Source organism: Maylandia zebra, linkage group LG2 (genome assembly GCF_041146795.1).
Source record: "Maylandia zebra isolate NMK-2024a linkage group LG2, Mzebra_GT3a, whole genome shotgun sequence".
Taxonomy (NCBI): Eukaryota; Metazoa; Chordata; class Actinopteri; order Cichliformes; family Cichlidae; genus Maylandia; species Maylandia zebra.
The window spans coordinates 14,058,497-14,080,642 of NC_135168.1; the positions used below are offsets into that span (position 1 = coordinate 14,058,497).

Below are 22,146 nucleotides of genomic sequence, written 5' to 3' on the forward strand. Positions count from 1 at the left end.
TGCTAGACGACCCATCACCAGCTTTTTCCACTGGTTACCAGTACGTGGTAGAATCCACTTCCAGATCTGGTTGTCTTTAAATCTGTGAATGGATTGGCTCCATCTTATCTCTCTTTAACAAAAGAATCCAAGTGGAGCCCTCAGGTCTGCAGATAAGCAGCTTCTGACCAGAACTAGACGTAAAAACAGAGGTGAGCTTTATCGATGGCTGCAGCCAAACTCTGGAACAGTCGCCCTTCACATCAGGTCGTCACCAACACTGGACATTTTTAAAAGCCGGTTGGAAACACATTTGTACTCTGTAGCTTTCAATCCTGACCAGTCTTTATAGTCATTACTGTGTATGTTTCCTATTTTCTCTCTACTCTGTGCAGCACTTTGGCTCAAGCTGTTTTTAAATGTGCTGATAAATAAATGTAGATTTCTTTGAATAAAACAGTGGAGCCGAGCTTTGAGCTCAGTGTGTAACAGTGTGTGTGTGAGAGCCATGTAATGTCCATGTGTGCATGCTGACTGTGCTGCTCTGACCCCCCTCCTCCTTTCAGGGTGGAGCCTGCTGGAGTCCGATGGTTGAGACCAGGTCTGAGGAAGTGTAAGTGTGTTTTTAATGGGATTCATGAAAACAAAGCAGCACACATTCAACCATCTTCATCATGTCAGGAGTCATCATCAAAGTGTCAATCAATGAACAGATGATGGATCAATAACTGCAGCTGGATTGTGTTTGTTCTCTCCATCAGATTCCTGTCAACTCACAATCGACACAAACACAGTGAACACAGAGCTCCAACTGTCTGACAACAACAGGAAGGTGACACATGTGGAGGAGGTTCAGTCATATCCTGATCATCCAGACAGATTTGATGTTCCTCAGCTGCTGTGTAGAAATGGTCTGACTGGTCGCTGTTACTGGGAGGTCGAGTGGAGAGGAGGCGTTTGTATATCAGTGAGTTACAGAAGCATCAGAAGGAAAGGAGGCAGAGACTGTTGGTTTGGATTCAATGATCAGTCCTGGAGTCTGTTCTGCTCTGATGATGGTCCTTATTATGTCAGGCACAATAACAGACTAACATCCATCTCCTCCTCCTCCTCCTCCTCTGTCTCTAACAGAGCAGCAGTGTATGTGGACTGTCCTGCTGGCACTCTGTCCTTCTACAGAGTCTCCTCTGACACTCTGATCCACCTCCACACCTTCAACACCACATTCACTCAAACTCTTTATCCTGGGTTTAGGTTCTTGTCTCCTGGTTCCTCAGTGTCCCTGTGCTGAGTGGAGTGTAAAGAGTGTCTTCTGTTACAGAAACACTCTGACTGTTGAACAGATAGTTCAGTCTGTACATGTCTGTCTCTTTCACTCACAAACACGTTTTCAGATTCATGGATTCAATCAGTTGATGTTTGAAACTCTTCTAAATGATTCCTTGTAAACTTCTTCCTCTTCAGTCACAAACAAACAGGAAGTGATGTCACATGTGTTCCTGTCCACACAGCAGAATGAGTCTATTGCTGACAGTGATGTACAAACAGAGTGAGCATTTCTGAGGCCCAAAATAAACTGAGTAGTTCACTGAATGAACAATGGACTGTGAGCTCAGTTCCTTCATCATTAGTATGGATTATATATGTATATGTATTATATTAGTATCATATATATCAGGTGCTGCTGCTTTCAGTCATTGTGCAAATGTGCTGTTTGTAAGCTTGTAAAGCTGCAGTCAGCTGAGACTGAAGAAGTCACCTGATCAGTGAGCAAACGTTTCTGAAAACGTCCAGATGAACAGAATCAACCTTTTGGGATCAGCCAGCAATGCAGCATCATTGTTGTTCAGCTTCAGAGGTTTGCAGGAATGAACTGATGACCAGAAACAGCTGCAAAGTCCAAGAAAATACCAGCTGGAGTTCAGCTGCATTTGAAGAAGTCAAAGAAAAGTAAGGATGGCAAAGGGCGACGTTTTCTTCCAAAGAGCTGCAAACATGGTCGACGCCTCATTAGAAGAATCATCTGGACATTTGTGAGGAACTCTAACCAAGAAAGCAACGTCACACAGATCCAACAGACAGTTTCCATGACTGCAAGTGTTGAGTGGAAAAATGCTACATTGCATTATTGCATCCTCTCACCACAGGAGGCGCTGTTGGCACCACTGATTGCTGATCAGCTGTTCTCTGATGATCTGATTGATACTGTGAATAACGGGACTCACTGAACTCTGTGACACAGTGAAGATTACAGAGTTTAACTTCACCCTTTAAGACTGACCACAGAACCAAGTCCGCCAGAGCTTTTGTTATATTTTTACATGCTGTGGAGCCATTTGTGGGAGCATTTCAAGTTGCTATACATCAATACAACTGTTATAGCCCTAATTTTAATAATATGTATGCATTAAGTCCATAGTAACTACATAAACTGCAAAAAAAACCTCTGCTCATCCATCTCTGTGTGTATCAGGATACATTTGGTTCATAATACACAGAAAAATCAGAGTTATTACCTGTAATAAATGTGAAAGATTCCTGCAGTGATAACCAGGCAGGACTGAAACACATCCAAGCTGTCACCACGGTAACAGCACCGCCCATCCACAGGTGAGGGGAGGAGCAAAAAGAGGGACTTTGACCATTTTATACTAAAAACACTCAACTAATGTTTCTAATATGAAACAAATAGGCCCACATTAATGTGAGCGTTTATTAAATAATAATAATGATGATTTCCTCCTGATCTCATTTCCACAGCAGAGAAAACTGTGGTGTATATTGAGGTGGAGGGTGTGGTCTGTGGCTCAGGTGTAGAGTGAGGGTGGGGTGCACCACAGCAGCATGCTGGGACTGCTGAGGGTGGAGGAGGGAGTGATGATGACATCAGAGCTGCAGCACAGAGACCAGTGAACACACAGTCTGTTCATCTTTGCATAGATACAATATACAGCACAATATTGAATGACAGACACGCTGTGGGAGCTTCCACAGATACACTGACGTCAGCATCCAGAGTCCTCCTGCTGCTCCCCCCTCAGAGCCCCGTGATCAGCACCAACACATTCAGTTAGATGACAGAGTCCAGCTGCAGCTAGAATCAGCTCCCCTCTGTGAACAACAGCACAGCGTCAGTGTTTCACACTCAGTGAAAGGAGGAAACAGCAGAAGAACACCATGTGTGCTACGTTTCCCAGGACACACTACAAACTGCACAAATACAGAGCAGCACGTGGAAGGACCTGGAGCTGCATTTACAGAGCTGCAGACAGCGTGATGTCCTGTATGGACAGGTGGAAGGAACCAAGTCCTCAGCTGGAACACTCGTGTTTGTCCACAGACAGGAAACACAGCAGGAAACTTCCTCACAGAAGTGCAGCTCATGGATAACACACTTCCTGTCAGTCAGAATGAGGCTGCAGCCAAACACAGAAAGGTGTTTTTGTCCAGATGAGCCCAGAGAAGAAACACGAGTGTTCACAGACATCAGAAGCTCAGAGAGGTGAAACATGAGGTTGGAGTCCTCGTCAGCATCCAGAAGAGCTGCTGTGAAACCCTGAGTACTCATGACAGACTCTGATGGCACAAACACATCATGATTCAAACAGAAAGACAAACATGGAGCTCCTGATCCTCCTGCATGAGAACAAGCTGACATGAGCGCTGTGTCTGAGAGTGTCTCCCTGTCACAGTGACAATAACACAGCTGCTGCTCACAGTCATTAAACTGACCTGAGGTCAGCTGTGCTCCTTACATATGAACCATGTGACCTCACATCAGTGCTGTGGATGACTGTAGTCATAGAAGAGTAGAGCTGTAGCAGGTGGTGTGAGGAGGAGGTGGTGTATTCTAGTTAACGCAGTACTGAAACACTCCAGCAGAGGGCGCTGTTAAGTCCTTATTGTAACACAGTTACTGTGTGCAGTTAGACTTCATACATAATCTGCACTTATTTCCATCAGACATGCTGTCAGTAAATGATTGGTTTCTATTGATTCTACTTCCTGTTGACTCGTTTGATGACAGTGAAACAATCACAGCTGATTGTGTGATGATGTAAACTGTCACTGTTACATTCAGTGTGTGTGACATAATGTTAGTGCAGGCTGATAACAGCCTGGTTCTGTTAGAAACACATGAACGTGTCCATAGATCAGTGTGTGTTTAACATGAGAGCTTCAGCCCTGCTGATGTGTTAAATAAAGACATGCAGGAAAACTGATGAGACTCTGAAATAACTCTTTATATTTATAATGTAACTCTGCATCAAAAGAACAACAAAGGATCCCAGACAGGTTTCTGTGAACAAAGACCATTCTGATGTTTCTGTGTTTCTAACACTTTGACATTATTAGTAAACAGACTGCAGTGAGCAGCATTTATAAAGAGCTTCTATATAAAGATATGACAGCTGTTTGACAAGTTTATCACTCTGTGTTTGGACCTGATCAGTCCAGCTGTTTACTTGAAACATGTTCATTTACCTGTTCTGTTATATTCATGTTCTTGTCTCTGTTGAAAACACATTTTAATGTCCCTCAGATTTTTCTCCCAGATGAATAAATATAAAAATGACACAAACTGACTGCAGCTACTTTTTGTCCTTTCTGTCAAAAACCTTCATGTGACTCATGAGAGACACGTTTCAGCTGTTTGTGACAGATCAGAGGCCAACAAGTCATTTATAACACTTTCCATCATTGTTTAAAGTTCTCAGTGTTTCTGTGTTGCTGCGTATAGGATCTCCCAGCATCATCACTGTGCTGTCCAATCATTGTGTGCGAGGTTACCCTTATAGTGCGATGTGTGTTTGCACAAAGAGAAGCATGTGTGTCAAATATAAATAAGCACAGAACAGAAACAGCTGCTCGTTTCTTCTGTTTAGAGTCAAGTTAGTGTTTTGTGTCTTTGTTTGAGGCCTGATGTCGAGCAGAGGTGTGTGTAACTGCACTGCTCTGTTATATGTGTGAAGTGTGTGCTTCTCTTCAGCATCATCTTTGTCACTGCTGATTCCTTTGTGTCATCATGTGTTGAGAAGAGAGAACAGTTATAACGGAGGAGCAAAAGGAAGCCCTGAAATCTGCATCAACAAGGAAGTGTTGGCTCACCAGTGATCCCAGCAGAGCCACTGGTTTGGCTCCAGTTGTTCTAGATTCAATGATGTTGTTGCTACAGATACATGTCAGCATCTTTATTGAATTTAATATGAAGCAGAAATGGTGTCATTAGGAGAAGAAGAGGAGAACAAGTCCGGCGAGGAGGCAGCAGCTCTTAAAGATGAAACAGCAGCTCAGCCCTGAGCTCAGAGAGCTGCACATGAAAAAGCTCCTCAAGCAGATCCTGTCAGAGGTTTGTCATCAACAGGAGGAACTGTTCACATCATAGGATGAAGATGCTGTCAGCTGGATGAAGAAGGTTATTTAATGCAAACGTTCACACTGAAGTCAAATTGTTGTCGTGTTGAACAGATTCATGTACTGATCGTCTCCAGAATGTTAGAAGAGCTTCAATGAATCATTAGAAACAACTTACAGCTGCACAGCTGTGTCAAACACATCTGTGTGTCATTGTGGGATTGTTGTGTCTCTACATGTGACACACGTCTAAAACATGCACACAATCTGAACACAAACAGGGACTCATGTGTTCCCACAGCCAGATGCTGAGAGCCATTTCCTTGTAGTCCTGTGTCTACATACATGAACCATTAGATGTTATTGGAATGATTGTCAGCTCTGATAGTTTCATGTGTGTTTAGCTGGACGCTGTTTGATCCTCGACATGTTTAAAGGTGTCCAGTCCTGAGACACTGGGGCTGGAAACAGCTGTGATGTCATTGGACTGTCACACAGACAGAAGTGCATGAAGTGAGCAGCCGAGGAGCCGCTGATGTTTTGGATTCAACAGCATTTGAAAGGTCGACACAGACACATTTGCACACAGAAAGCTGAATCTGTCATATGCCACAGTGAACTCACTGTTCAGTGTTTTTCAGGAAGCTTCTTAACTGCCTCTGCTGCCAAACAAGCAGCTGATGTCCTTGAGAAGAAGCTGAAGAAGTCTTCAACAACAAATACAGGATACCAAAATACCAAAAAGTTCTACTTTGGTTTCATCTGACCACATGACATTCTCCCAATCCTCTGCTGTATCATCCATGTGCTCTCTGGCAAACTTCAGACGGGCCTGGACATGCACTGGCTTCAGCAGCGGAACACGTCTGGCACTGCGGGATTTGATTCCCTGCCGTTGTAGTGTGTTACTGATGGTGACCTTTGTTACTTTGGTCCCAGCTCTCTGCAGGTCATTCACCAGGTCCCCCCGTGTGGTTCTGGGATCTTTGCTCACCGTTCTCATGATCATTTTGACCCCACGGGATGAGATCTTGCGTGGAGCCCCAGATCGTGGGAGATTATCAGTGGTCTTGTATGTCTTCCATTTTCTGATGATTGCTCCCACAGTTGATTTCTTCACACCAAGCTGCTTGCCTATTGTAGATTCACTCTTCCCAGTCTGGTGCAGGTCTACAATACTTTTCCTGGTGTCCTTCGAGAGCTCTTTGGTCTTGGCCATGGCGGAGTTTGGAGTCTGACTGTTTGAGGCTGTGGACAGGTGTCTTTTATACAGATGATGAGTTCAAACAGGTGCCATTCATACAGGTAACGAGTGGGGGACAGAAAAGCTTCTTACAGAAGACGTTACAGGTCTGTGAGAGCCAGAGATTTTCCATGTTTGAGGTGACCAAATACTTATTTTCCACCCTGATTTACGAATAAATTCTTTACAAATCATACCATGTGAATTCATGGATTTTTTTTTCACATTCTGTCTCTCACAGTTGAAGTGTACCTCTGGTGCAAATTACTGACCTCTGTCATCATTTTAAGTGGGGGAACTTGCACAATCGGTGGCTGACTAAATACTTTTTTGCCCCACTGTATATATATGTATATATATATATATATATATATATATATATATATATATATATATATATATATACAGTGGGGCTCGTTTGTTTTTTCATTAATAACTTTACATTATCACAGAGAACAAGAAGGCGCTTTGTTTGTCACATTCACCTTATGTCTGTGAAGGTTCTCAGTCATCCAGGTCATCGTAGTCAAAGGAGCTTGCAAAGAAAAGCGTCTGGACTTCTTTAAGTTACTTGAAGACGTTTCACCTCTCATCCGAGAAGCTTCTTCAGTTCTAAGGTCAAATGGTGGAGAGTCCCAGATATAAACCTAGTGGGAGTTTCCCCCCACAGAGGGACAAAAGGACCCCCTGATGATCCTGTAATCGCCTGAGCCAAGGTGGGAAACTGGGTGTGGGTCCCAATCAGCCAGAGTTTCGGGTGAGTTCATTGTGAAACCTGGCCCCACCTTATCATGCGAATTCCTGAGGTCAGATGGCCCAGGATGTGAGTGGGCATTAAGGCGTCTGGGAAGGATCTCAAAACTGGATTATAGATGGCAGAGAGTTGGTGTCGTAAACCCCGCCTCTGTTCAAAGATGGTCGCTCACAGTGGACATAGATGCTTCTTTCACTCCTCTTTCAAACCATCTGTCCTCTCTGTCCAAAATGTGAACATTAGCATCCTCGAAAGAGTGACCTTTATCCTTAAGATGCAGATGGACTGCTGAGTCTTGTCCTGTGGAGGTGGCTCTTCTATGTTGTGCCATGCGCTTGTGAAGTGGCAGCCACTTGGCAGCCACAGTGATAAATGGCTGAGATGGCTGCAGCTGTACGTGTGAGGTACCTACATGTTTCAAGATGAATTTGCAGAGATGTCATGTTTGGTGCTTACAGACATCACACTGCATTTTGTGATTTCGTAGCTATTGTTGTGATATTTCGGAGCTTCCCATGATCACCGTGACAGTCATTCATTTTAACATAACCTTTGTATTCCTTTCAGGGATCCTCATTTTTTTGGTGAGGAAGATCAGCAGCTGTGTCGACAGGCAACAGGTAACGGCATGCTTTTCTGTTAGTACTGTAGAACTTGGTCTGGTGCTCTTTTTTAGTTTAACACAGTATTTTCATTTGCCGAAGTGTAAAAAGCTTGTTCCAGGAGAAACAAACTTTAGTGAGTTCTGCAAAATGATTCCCACCATTGCACACTCTGTCAGCCTCCAGTGTGCCCTTTTTTTGTCCTTTAACTGAAGAAAGTCGGTATCAGAACATATGAGATAAGTGAGATCCTCATTTTGCCTGCTTATTTCAAGATACAACATTTTCACAAACTGCTGTAGGATAACCTTGCTATTTGTCTTTTCCAACACTTCTACATTCATCCATATTTCCTTGTCTTGTCTGCTTCTTTCCAGGTGAAAAGTACCTGAAATGGGTGAAAGATTTTGTTTCCAAAAACAAAAGCATGTGCGTTCACCTGAAGAAGCCAAGTGGTGCTGACCTGTGGATAGAAGAGCTTGAGAACACCAAATACAACGGGGATGATGATGAAGTTAACGCCTGGGGAAAATTCTACCTTCCCGAGATTGTAAAAATGCAGGTTATTGGTGTGGTAAAGGGCACCTCATGTCCATGTGACGAGCTTGTGCTGATGACGCGTGAGGACAAAAAGCTGTACGGCTATGACGGAGAGGAGCTGCATCTGGTGGCTTCCAGTTTCCTGGAACTATGTGACAAAACGATAGAGTATCCAGCATCCAAGCGCTACTACAATGGAGAGGCCTTCAAAGATATGGTGAGAAGTTAGACTGCTAAGAATAAGACTGGGGATGCCTAGTGTTAGAGATCAATCACCTGAGCTTTTCTTTGTATTGTTGTGTGTTCTGTTTAGACTGAGGAGGACTGGAAAAAGGTTAAGATGAGTGATGTGGGGAGGAAACTGCAGGAAGAACATAAAAAGCTGGTAAATGAAACCCAGTCAGCGTTCGTCAGCCTAATATCATAGGTGGGTATTGGAGCTGAGTATCATCACTGATTTCTAGAACCTGTTCAATTCCAATTCACAAGGTCCCAATTAGATTCCATTTAATTCTTACTCAGAGAGTCAGAAACATTATAATTCTGATCATTTATCAGTACTGACACTTGTGAAACTTCATCAGAGGTGTGAGCATCACAGCAGATGCTTTTGTGACAAAGTAACTGAGGATAAAACACAAAACCATGAAGCAGATTTTCCTGGCCTAGCTTTTTACAGTAGATAACCTTAAAAATATTATTCTGCAGTAGAACAAAAGCAGACGAGAACCACGACTCAACAAATGTACATTGGCTGATGCTGCTGAAGTGATTCAGAGGTTTTAATAAGAGGTTTTAATAGAGACACAGCAGAGCATTTTGCAGTTTCACTTAATTTGAAAAAAATAAATAAAATTTGGTATTGAACAGCAGAAATGAGGCTGTCTTGTCGGAAGTCATTAAAAAAAAATGGCTGTAAACAACGGTAGACTGCTTCATAACAAGCAAGCGAATAATGCCAAAAACAGAGATTTGAGATGGGAAACGGTGTTCTTAAAGTACACTGAGAGAGGCAGAGAGCTGTGCTGTGTTGTTTTTCTGTGTGTGTTTTAATGGTGGTGGAAGCAAACCAGCAAAAGTAAGAGGGAACTCATGACAATGTTTATGTCAAGCGAAATGTGTCTTCTTTTGCTGCTGGTTTGGTTAGAGAGAGACAAAACGTGCAGCTTCAGGATCTGAGCAGCTTTCAGCACCAACGGCATCACAGCTCAGACTTGGATTCAGGATTAAGCCCTTTATGTTTGACTGTAGTGATTGTAGCTCTGTCCTTGTTATTAATCGCTTTAGTCAAACACAGCTATTGTTTGCTGGGATGTGTATATACTTGACAGTTTGTATCTCAGAGTTATCAAAGACACTGTGGATAATCATCAAGAGATTGTTGTCCTCTTAATAATGACCTATTTGATTGTTTGTTTTTTCTTCTTCTTACAGATTCTGGTATTTGGCCAAAAGAGAGCTTCACAATTCTTGGCTTCACCTGTGGTAGAAAAATGACTAAAGTTATGCAACACTCTCTAAAATTAAAGCTATGCAACGCTTTAACATGAATGGCGAAGGAGTGCATCTCTTTCACTGTCTCTTCCTGTCCTCTTCTCAGTCTTTGTTGTGGCACCTCTGCTATGTGTTATAGAAAGCACTTGGAATCATGTTCAATACAAAAACACCAAACTCGTGGGATTGCCCTAGCAAGCAGTTGGTAAAAACTAATTAAAACTGATATATATCAGCTTCACTTTCTAGCTGCAAAAGCACGTTTCTGCAAAAGCATGCAGTTTCCTGTCAGCACTTTTTGGCACAGAGTGTACTCAGAGTTAGGCCTTTCTTATATAAAGCAATATAATCAGCATATAAACATTTAAGATGATAAATTTAAAGCTCAACAGTAACTGCTATAAATATTATAACTACACATGTAGTGCTTTTGCTTAAGTAAATTATAGTTGGGATCATAATAAGAAAACATGTGTTTTTATTTTCTGTGTACCCTGGGTACAGACCAGTATAAATATGGGATTCTTCCCAATAAATGCTGTCTGATAATGCTTCATATTGCATTAAACACTAGATATGTAAGCAAACAAACAAAAACCCATAGAAGCCAGTTTTAATTATTAAATGTGACAATTACATGGAGATGGAAAGTAAACGTGCTTATACACGTCTCTGTGATTACAGAAAATCCACACAGATGCTGTCAGAGCAGAGAATCTTTGATTTATCAGAATGATGAATGCAAATGATTTCATGAAATCTCACTCTTGTTCTGGGTTGTAAAATTCACCTGTCCAGTTAAACCGAATCCTTTGCAACACAGTTCTAAGAACCCTACCAACCTCATCCTCAGCTCTCTGCCTGTTGTCCTTTTCAGCTGAGTATTCATCCACATGTGTTTCAACTTCTCTCTCATTTTCAAGCAAATTGCTCAGGCTCTCAGCTTCAGCACAGTTACCATATGGCCACTCTCTGAGGTCTTCTGTGTTCAAGCCAAACAAATTCTTACATGATCTGCAAGGCTTCATTCTGGCACCATCACGGAGACAAAAAGCCTCACACCTGATATTTCCAGGTACTTCAATTGTTCCATCAAAGTAATCTTTCTGGACTGTGTTTGGATAATAGGTCATCACCGCACCAGATACATATTTATGCCATTTGCTAAGACAGGAGGCAGCAATCATAATTTTCCCAGCGTTAGGACCTTTGGTGGACATGGAGACTCCGCAGTACCTTTCTGATTTGATGGTTTGGGATTTTTGAGAAATGCAGATGGTGGACGAGACGAAAGCTGTTTTTTTATTATTCTCTTCTAAGTCCAAGTCTGTGAGGAGATCTTGCAGACTCTGCTTTATTTGCTCTTGATTCTCTGAGTTATTTTGCAGGACGATCTGAAAACAGTTACAGATCTGGTCAAAGTGTTGCACCTGATTATATAGTTGTTTTTCATAGAAAGTTGATCAACATGTTTGTTTCGCTGCTTGACTTATTTAACTATGCAGGACCATTGGATGCTTTTGATTTAGACATTTTAAGATAGGGGGTGAAACATGTCACAAAAATCTATTTAATTTTAAATCAATAAGCAAAAATCCATCTTTGTTCTCACTAATTTATAATTAAATTTGCTAATTGACCTTTTTTTTTCTATTTTGCTATGCCGGGCTGTCAAAACACGCTGAATTTAGAGTCTTTGAGCTTAACAGATCCAGCAGCTACACAGTGACAGCATCATATACGCCTTGAAGACTGTAAGCATCTCCAATAATGAGTCTGTTAGACATTATTTAGAACTAACAAATTCTGAAGCAAGTCTCCAGCTCTCCTGCAGTCTCTGTGTTTGGTGGAGAAGCATAGCTAGAAGCATATGTTGAAGTATAAGGTACAGTATGGATTTTCTTTGGATTTCTCAGTAAAAAAGCACTTTGCATTATACTTTCCTAAAAACTGGAAGTTTGTCAGATTGACTGAAAATGTGAGAAGAGTTATCTTACCATGTCGAGCACACAGGAGAAGGGACTTCGCCTGGGAAGCTGAGTCGAATACAACTTAAAAGGCCTGGGATATCTTCTCATTAACAAACCCAACACAAAAGGATTAGGGAAGATTTCTTCTGGAGAAAAGGGGATGTTGTTGATTTTGCCCAGAAACAACATGCTGTGAAGGATCTGTTGAGTGAAAACATATTTGCTTATTGTTAGTAGTGATAAACAGGACTGTCTTAAAAGTGTCAAAGGTAACACACCTCATCCACCAAGTGTTGACTTCCCGGAGTCATGTAAGAGCCCCGAACCATCCTCTTGGTAATCTTGTAGGCATTAGTTTTGAACCTCCTTTGAGAAATTGTTGTCTTCTAAAATGATAATGATCGAGCAGTTAGGGATTTAAAAACACAGGAGATCTGATAACTTTGGCTACAGCAGAGTCTGCAGACATACCTATTTTGCTCTTGGTCGGCCTATTTTAAACATGAGAGACAACATAGTTAGTGGAATGTTGATAACATACAATGACTATCATTGGTGGCTGAAAAGATGCCAGGTAACAAGTGAAAAGCTGCTACTTACCATCGCCACAGTCTAAGAATGAAACAGGAAACACTGAGCGAGTTGCCTCCATCTTAAAGCTGTTGATCATGTGATTTAAAGGAAAGCCACACCCAGCTCTTTCCTGGAATTTTACTCGACTGTAGAAAACTGCTCCATTTGCCCCGCCCACCCATGATCTTTAATATCTGCCAAAAACAACCTTTTGGTTGTCAGTAACCAGCCGATCGTTTTCGCGATTAAAAAGTGGCTTTTCGCGGCGGCGTTCCCACCGCAAGCAGAACTCCGGCTCAAAAACCGCTGTTTTTGAACACTTTTATTTACTTGAGCATTTTAATGGGCTTACTTTGAAACAAAGTGCGATTGAATGATTATTGTTATGTGTTGCCTTGAATTCGGCTATGCTGTCTGTTAGACAGCTGTTTTCCTTTATTGTTGTTTTTGTATTGTTTGTAGCGAACGCTACTGGAATGTATAGATTAAGCTACGTAGCCAAGATAATTAATAATTTAACTGTTGTACATTGGTTGATGATGATTTGCATTGTTACATAGGCTTGCAGAAAAATATATTTGTTTACCGGTAAACTGAATCGAACTTGATGTGCCAATGGACGTTTTTCTGACCTACAGGTCAGGTTTTGTTCCCTCCCTTTGAATTAATCTTCTTCATATTGAAGTGGCGAGCCGGTAGGACCATTCTTTGTTTCCCCTCTTTCCCCCACTTAGCCGTCTTTGGATTACGGACATATTTCCCCATTTGTATGAAGCTGGACTCTAAGGAGGAATACCTTAAAAGTGAACTTTAAAAAGAAGAGGACCAAAAAGGACTTTTGCACAGAAAGATCACAGCATTGATTTATTATTTAATTGTGGGCATTTATGTTGTGTGTTGTGTTAATTATTTTGTTCCATTTCCCCTTTCCTCCATTTATTCAATATATTTTTGGTACAAGATATTGCAGTCTTTGGTCTCATCATTCACACCATCTAGGCTCCATAAAGAACTATTTCTTCTGCGCATCAGTCAGTAAACTCATCCATTGAAATAAACTAGTCCTTAAATAACTTTGAGTTACACAGTGGCAAATGTAATAGAGAAAGACACAGGGCCACCTGAAATCTGTCGTCCTATCTGATTCAAAACCAACATGTAGGAGAATCTGGAATCTTTGATTTTGAGTTAAAAATAAAATATGGGTAAAATGCAGAAATGTTTTTACTAACATGTACTAACAGAGACTTGGAGGAGAGAGACCTAATGTTTAATAATCCACATTTCACTGCTTTACTCTTTGGTTCAGATGTGGATACTGTATTGTTCTTTCTTTGTGATTGTTTATGTTTAAGTTGTTTGTTGCTAGTTTTTAGTTTTTTTGTCTGTTTGGAAGCTGACACAGTCTCTACGGAGACGGGTTTTTGGGGGGGTAGCAGGAGGAGAGAAGCTGCAGAGAGGCGTGTAAGACTGCAACTCTGCTTCCTGGTCCCAACTCTGGATAGTCATATTTTGGGGGGTTTAATAAACTACTACTCCATGATGTAAAGCTGAAGTATTACACAGCTTTATGAACCTCCTGTTATCCTGGTAGACGAGTACAGCAATAAATCTTTTACTTGAACATCTTCTGGCTCCAATAAGCTTTGAAATGTGACCATGAAGTTAGAGACACACTGACTGAAACCCACAGCTGTGACTGTGGATCACATCCACACACAGTGTAGCTGCTGTCTCTGTGTGAGGTCTGTGTATATATGTATATACACTGAACAAAAATATAAACGCAACACCTTTGTTTTTGCTCCCATTCCCCATGGGATGGACGTAGAGATCTAAAATTCATTCCAGATACACAATATAACCATCCCTCCCAAACAGTGGTCACAAATCAGTCCAAATGTGTGGTAGTGGGCACATCTGCCATATTGAGATAATCCATCCCACCTCACAGGTGTGCCACATCAGGATGCTGGTCTGACATCATGAGTAATGCACAGGTGTACCTCAGACTGCCCACAACAAAAGGCCACCCTGGAATGTGCAGTTTTTTGCGCTATTGGGGGTCTGGGGACCCAGAACCGGTCAGTATCTGGTGTGACCACCATTTACCTCATGCAGTGCAACACATCGTCGCATGGAGTCTATCAGATTGTCAATTGTGGCCTGTGGAATGTTGGTCCACTCCACTTCAATGGCTGTGCGAGGTTGTTGGATATTGGTGGGAACTGGTACACGCTGTCGTATACGCCGGTCAAGCACATCCCGAACATGCTCAATGGGTGACATGTCCGGTGAGTATGCTGGCCATGCAAGAACTGGGACATTCTCAGCTGCCATCTGCCCTGAACAATGTGAACCATGATTCATCCGTGAAGCGCACACCTCTCCAACGTGCCAGATGCCATCGAATGTGAGCATTTGCCCACACAAGTCTGTTACGGCGACGAGCTGGAGTCAGGTCAAGACCCCGATGAGGACGACGGGCATGCAGTTGAGCGTCCCTGAGACGGTTTCTGACAGTTTGTGCAGAAATTGTTTGGTTGTGCAAACCAATTGTTCCAGCAGCTGTCTGGGTGGCTGGTCTCAGACGATCTTGGAGGTGAACCTGCTGGATGTGGAGGTCCTGGGCTGGTGTGGTTACACGAGGTCTGCGGTTGTGAGGCCGGTTGGATGTGCTGCCATATTCTCTGAAACGCCTGTGGAGACGGCTTATGGTTGAGAAATGAACATTCAATGCACGGGCGACAGATCTGGTTGACATTCCTGCAGTCAGCATGCCAATTGCACGCTCCCTCATTGCTTGTGGCATCTGTGGCATTTTGCTGTGAGACAAAACTGCACATTCCAGGGTGGCCTTTTGTTGTGGGCAGTCTGAGGTACACCTGTGCACTACTCATGATGTCAGATCAGCATCCTGATGTGGCACACCTGTGAGGTGGGATGGATTATCTCAATATAGCAGATGTGCCCACTACCACACATTTGGACTGATTTGTGACCACTGTTTGGGAGGGATGGTTATATTGTGTATCTGGAATGAATTTTAGGTCTCTACGTCCATCCCATGGGGAATGGGAGCAGTAACAAAGGTGTTGCGTTTATATTTTTGTTCAGTGTATTTATGCTTATATTCATGTTCTCTTATTCCCCTTTATTTGATATCCTAATTCTGTGCTGTGTAAAAATTTGTCGGTGTTCTGCTACTACAAACTGGATTCCCTGGAGGATAAACATGAGGGATTCATAAAGTTCTATCTCTCTGTTAAAATCCCCCAAAATAAATGAAATGTGAATTTCAGGCAGACATGTTTTTAAAAGAGTCACTTTAGAATAGAATAGAATAGAATTCAACTTTATTGTCATTGCACATGCACAGGTACAGGGCAACGAAATGCAGTTTGCATCCATCCAGAAGTGCTTTAGTGATATAGATATATTACAATATATATTAGCAATAGTATAGATATGTAAGTATATTACAGAAATGGGTCTATTATGGTATGTTATAATGTACACGGTATGAAGTATGTTGTGAATATTCTATAACTAAGTATGTACAGGCTGTAGTGAGTACAAGCTATGAACAGGATATAAATATGAAAAACTATACAGAATATGAAATAAATAACTTTACAGAAATTTGAGATATACAGCTATACAGAAATGGGAACTATGCAAGTTGTAAACAGTTGTAGGATTAAAGATTATTGAATGTACAGAATGATTATTTACACAGAGCTATACAGTAGTGCAGTTAAGATAAGTGAGGGTGTAGATAGTTTCTACAGAGGCTATATAAAGTGCTAGTGGTTGTGAGTGGTGGTTCAGTCCATGTTATTATTGTGTTTGAGGGTACAGTTGTCCATTGTGGGGGTGTGTATGTTCAGTGCATGAGTTTAACGTGGGTCAGATGTCAGGAGGCAGAGTTCAGGAGTCTGACAGCTGTGGGGAAGAAGCTGTTCCGGTACCTGGTGGTCTTAGTCCGGAGGCTCCTGTGGCGCCTCCCAGAGGGCAGGAGGGTGAAGACTCCATGTGATGGGTGACTGGGGTCTTTGATGATTTTCCCAGCCCTTTTCAGACACCGCTTCCTGTAGATGTCTTTTATGGCAGGAAGTGGTGCTCCGGCGATGCGCTGGGCAGTTTTCACGACCCTCTGCAACGCCTTCCGGTCCGAGGCAGAGCAGTTCCCGTACCAGACTGTTATACAGTTGGTCAGGATGCTCTCGATGGTGCAACGATAGAAGTTCACCAGGATGTCTGAGGACAGGTGGTTCTTCCTCAGGGTCCTCAAGAAGAAGAGGCGCTGGTGAGCCTTCTTGACCAGCTTGGAGCAGTTGGTCGTCCAGGTGAGATCCTCGGAGATGTGGACTCCCAGGAACTTGAAGCTGCTCACACGCTCCACAGCCGTCCCCTTAATGTGGATGGGTGGATGTGGGTCAGCATTCCTCCTGTAGTCCACGATGAGCTCCTTGGTCTTCTCGGTGTTAAGCAGCAGGTTGTTTGTGTCGCACCACTCAGCCAGACGATCCACCTCCTCCCTGTAGGCAGCCTCATTGTTGTCACTGATGAGGCCAATCACCGTGGTGTCATCTGCAAACTTAATGATGGTGTTGGAACCATCAGCAGGTCTGCAGTCGTGGGTGAAGAGGGAGTAGAGGAAAGGGCTCATCACACAGCCTTGTGGTACACCGGTGTTCATTGTGATGGTAGATGAGCAGTGGTTATCCAGCCGGACATGTTGGGGGCGGTTGGTCAGGAAGTCCAGTAACCATTTGCAGATGAGGGAGCTGATGCCCAGGTCTGTCAGTTTCCTGATGAGTTGTGAGGGGTGGATTGTATTGAATGCTGAACTGAAGTCTATAAACAGCATTCTGGCGTAGGTGTTGTTGTTGTCCAGGTGTGAGAGGACAGAGTGCAGTGCGATGGAGACTGCATCCTCTGTGCCCCTGTTATGGCGGTATGCGAATTGGTGGGGGTCCAGGGTGGGGGGGAGACAGGATTTGAAGTGTGCTAGGACCAGCTGCTCTAAGCACTTAGTGATGATGGGGGTGAGTGCTACTGGGCGGTAGTCATTGAGGCAATATGGGTTGGAGTTTTTGGGTATCGGGACGATGGAGGTGGATTTGAAGCAGGCCGGTACCACAGCGTGGGCCAAGGACAGATTGAATATGTCTGTGAGCACTCCTGCAAGCTCCCCAGAACACGCTCTGAGAACACGCCCGGGGATGCCATCTGGACCTGCAGCCTTGTGGACATTGATCCTGCTCAGCACCGCTCCTACATCGGTGGGGGAGAGAGTCAGAGGTTGGTGGTCTGGCGTCATGTCTGCTTTGGTTGTGGTTGTGGGGTTCCCTCGCTCAAAACGAGCATAAAAGTTGTTGAGCTCGTTGAGGAAGGAGACATCAGAGGATGCGGGGGAGGGTTTGGTGGTCCTGTAGTCTGTAATGGTCTGGAGTCCTTGCCACATGTGTCGGGGGTTGGAGTTGGAGAAGTGTTCTTCTACCTTCTTTTTGTAATGGTGTTTGGCTTTTTTGATGCCCTTCTTTAGATTAGCCCTGGCTGTGCTGTAGGCGTGTGCATCTCCTGACCTAAAGGCGGTGTTGCGGGCCTTCAGGAGGAGACGAACATCCCGGTTCATCCAAGGCTTCTGGTTGGGGTACATGGTGATCCGTTTCTGGGTGGTAACACTGTCTGTGGTTTCGGAGATGTAATCCAGTACAGATGAGGCGTACTGGTCCAGGTCTGTGTGGGTGAACATATTCCAGTCTGTGTTTTTAAATCTGTCCTGGAGCACTGCCTCTGTCCCCTCTGGCCACACTTTAATTGTCCTCACAGCAGGTTTCACACGTTGGATGAGTGGTGAATACCTAGGTGTGAGGAACAGGGAGAGATGGTCCGATTGTCCAATGTGGGGGAGGGGTGTGGCTTTGTAGGCTCCAGCCAGGTTGGAATACACATGGTCTAAAGTCTTGTCTCCTCTGGTGTGGCAGGAGACATGTTGGTTGAATCTGGGGAGGACTGTCTTTAAGTTGGTGTGGTTGAAGTCGCCAGCAACAATAAAAGCAGCCTCGGGGTGTTTATTCTGGTGTTTGTTGATGGCTGCAGAAAGTTCTTTCATGGCTAACCTAGCATTAGCGTCGGGGGGGATATACACGGCAGTGAGTATGATTGAAGTGAGTTCTCTGGGGAGATAATAAGGTCTGCATTTGACCATTAAAAACTCTGCATTAGGTGAGCAGTGACTCTCAGTAGTAGTGGAGTTCATGCACCAAGCATTGTTAATATAAATGCACAAACCTCCACCTCTGGTCTTGCCGGAGTCATCTGCTAGCCTGTCGGCTCGGTGTGTGTGGCGTCCTGCTAACTTGATAGCATTGTCCGGGCAGCTGTTGTTCAACCATGTTTCGGTGAAAAACATGACATTTGAGTCCATAATCCGTCTGTTGTTAGTGATGGAGAGCCGTATCTCATCCATTTTGTTTGCCAGAGAACGGACATTGGCAAGGAAAATACTGGGTAAAGGCAGCCGGTGTGGTGTTAGCTTTAGCTTAGCCCGTAGCCCTCCGTGCCTACCTCGCCTTTGTTTACGATCTCGGCGCCGTCTGCGTGCACTTCCGCCCGGCCGGGGAGAGTGGGCAGCCTCCGGTGTTCTGGAGATCTCTGGGATGAGTCGGAGATCAGCGATAAAACTGTTGGAGTTGTGAGTCCAGATGTCCAGAAGCTCTTGTCTGCTGTAGGTCAGCAACGCACAGCAATTCTGGACGAATAATCCGGTTAAAAGTTGCATTTAACCTGTGCGATTTTTTTATTATAAAAAGAAAAGGTTTTCCACATATGCAAAAAGTGCCCTTTTTTCCCCCTGGAGCACTTGCCCCCCAAAATGTCTGTGCACGCCACTGGCAGTACTATTAAAATAAGTACACAATGCACTACTGATGAGCAAACCATGTGGCCAAACACTTTAAGAGACAGACTGGGATCATACCATTATGTGAAAGAGGACGGAAATGTCCCATAGACAGCAAGGGTAGTGGTAGAGACCAGTACACAGAGAAATGGGAGCTGTACTGAAATGCAAGCGTGTCAGGAAAGAGTGAAAAGGCAAAATGAGCAGCATCTGGCTGCATTTCAGTGATATTGGAGACCACAAAGCTGAGTGCAACATTTATATAGGAGATATACAGAAGACGCTGAGAGTAGAACTGATAAAATTAGGAGATGGCTAAAGTGAGACCCATTTTTATTTCCACCCATTTTCCACTGTGGAGGACAAAAGGTTTCAAACTCGTCCAGGTCTTAAACCTCACGTGTTCTTCCTAATAGCAGTAAATGGATAGAAATAAGGCTTTTATGAAAACACTGAATAAAACTTGCTGCCTTTAAAAAGACTAAATGTACAGTTCAGTATTGAATACTACATAAAATAAACTATATATAAAGTGTGTCTGAATGGCAGAGATGCAGAAATATGTGCATGTAGCACAGAGCCACAGCTCAGTGTCTGAATGAGTCTCACAGACCTGAATGTGCTGTTGAAGCCATTTATAATTATAACGTAATTCTTTACTCGTTTGATCTGCTCCTTACCACAAGCCACCAGACGTAGAAGGTTTTGGACTTTTAACTATATTTTCTGAAGTTTTACAACTTTTCTTACTGTTAAAAACCTCGTTATGGCCGTTCATGCTGTACAAAGTAATTAGACACTTGTGGTATCTACAGAAATGTCAGAATCTCAGCTAAAAGTTCACAAAACCATCTCAACAACCACCAAACAGCTAAAACAGCAGGTGAGCAGATCACACAAAAAAGATGTAAACACAAATCCCCCTGATCATCTGTTTTTTAAACATGAAGCTTAGTTTTGGACGTTCATTTACCGCTGGTTCAGTGAATTTTGGTTGGACAGTGCAGCCTCAGAATCTGTGAGAAGTCTGCTTTCTTTTTTTTTTTTTTTTTTTTTTTTTTTTTTTTTTTTTTTTTTTTTTTTTTTTTAAATGACATCAGAAACAGCAGTATGCGACATTACGTGATGGCAGAGCTTCAGTTCATCCTTTGTCATTTTTTTTTTTTTTTTTTTTTTTTTTTTTAATAAATAGGACAGGGGGAATGAATGAGAGAGAGAGGGGGAGAGAAAGAAAGAAAACCCAAGGGGAGAAGAGACGGTGAGAAGGGGGGGGAAGAGAGACAAAAAAAAAAAAAAAAAAAACTCCTGGGTCACCTGTATGGAGAAAAAACAAACAAACAAACAAACAAACAAACAGAGGAGACAGCAAACAACAAAGAGCAACATAATAATAGAGAAAACAAAGCACCATCACAATAAACTAGCTAGTCATAGATATCAGTATTTACTAAGTAATAAACGATATTGTGCAGCACGCAAGATAGACAGCGCACAGTGTGCTTTGAGGCAGCAGCCAAGAAAGCTTTAGTCCGCGTCTGTGAATACCCATGTGTGCATACCTGTGTGGATCAGCATGCTTGCATTCCAAAGGTTTCTCCATGTAATGATCTGCTAGGGAGTGTGGGGGGGCCACAGCCCCATCCTCCAGGGTGTGAAGCGGGTATGGAGGAGATCAAAACTCCAGACATCCAGAGGCCCCCAGAACACAAGAGACCATGGAAGACCAACAGAGGGGCAGCCGCGCCACTGTCCCAGTAAGAGCTGAGGAGAGTCCCAGATGAGGGCTCGCCCAGCAGCCGCGGAGCAGAAGTCAGGGGGAGTTGCAGTGACGCGCCCGTGAGCTCCGCCGGCCCCCAGCTGTGCCTGAGTGACCGAGCCCTAGGCCGAGAGGCCGGGGGCACCCCACCTCCAAAGGGGCCCGAGCGAGCCCCAGGCCCCAGGCCCCGACAAGCGGCCGCCAAGGAGTGAGCCGGTGTGTACCCGGACCACCAAACAGCTAAAACAGCAGGTGAGCAGATCACACAAAAAAGATGTAAACACAAATCCCCCTGATCATCTGTTTTTTAAACATGAAGCTTAGTTTTGGACGTTCATTTACCGCTGGTTCAGTGAATTTTGGTTGGACAGTGCAGCCTCAGAATCTGTGAGAAGTCTGCTTTCAGCACGCAACAGTATTGTTGTGTTGTGTGCTGTGGATCCACCTCTGCAAACTCATCACTGTTTCACCATCATGTTTCTACTTAGACAATAACAAAGGAAGAAGTTCCCAGGAACTACTTCCTGTCTTGTTAACATAAGAGTATGTTGCCCTTCAAAACACCTCCACTTCTCCTCTTATTAGAGGACTGCCTTATTATTAATCTGCTAATTCTGTCAGTTGATGAAAGGAAAATGCTTGATCTCACCTGAGAGATTCCAGTGTACAGTGTGGACTCTTCAGTCCTTCAGACAGAAGCTTCACGCCTGAATCCTTCAGGTTAATGTTACTCAGGTCCAGCTGTCTCAGATTAGAGGTCTGAGAGCTGAGACCTGAGGCCAGAGCTTCACAGCTTCTCTCTGACAGGTCACAGTGACTCAGTCTGAAAAATAACAGATAAACAATTACAAAAATAAAACACTTATGTTGAAGTGTAGTGAGATACTATTATATTTAGCAATATTTAATCTTGTTTTGTCAGGAAACTGAGCACTGATGCAGAGCAACATGTGGAGAGAATCAGAGGAGA

The 22,146-nt window shown here is 43.4% G+C and overlaps 1 long non-coding RNA gene across 1 annotated transcript; it reads right to left on the minus strand.

Annotated features, from left to right (window-relative positions):
• Positions 1–12,061: 12,061 nt before the first annotated feature.
• LOC112434214 (uncharacterized) lies at positions 12,062–12,446 on the minus strand. Its single transcript, XR_003023944.2, has 3 exons — positions 12,409–12,446; positions 12,216–12,323; positions 12,062–12,138 (listed from the first exon to the last, which is right to left on the minus strand). It is a non-coding gene; the product is annotated as an uncharacterized LOC112434214 (long non-coding RNA).
• Between the last annotated feature and the right edge of the window lie 9,700 nt (positions 12,447–22,146).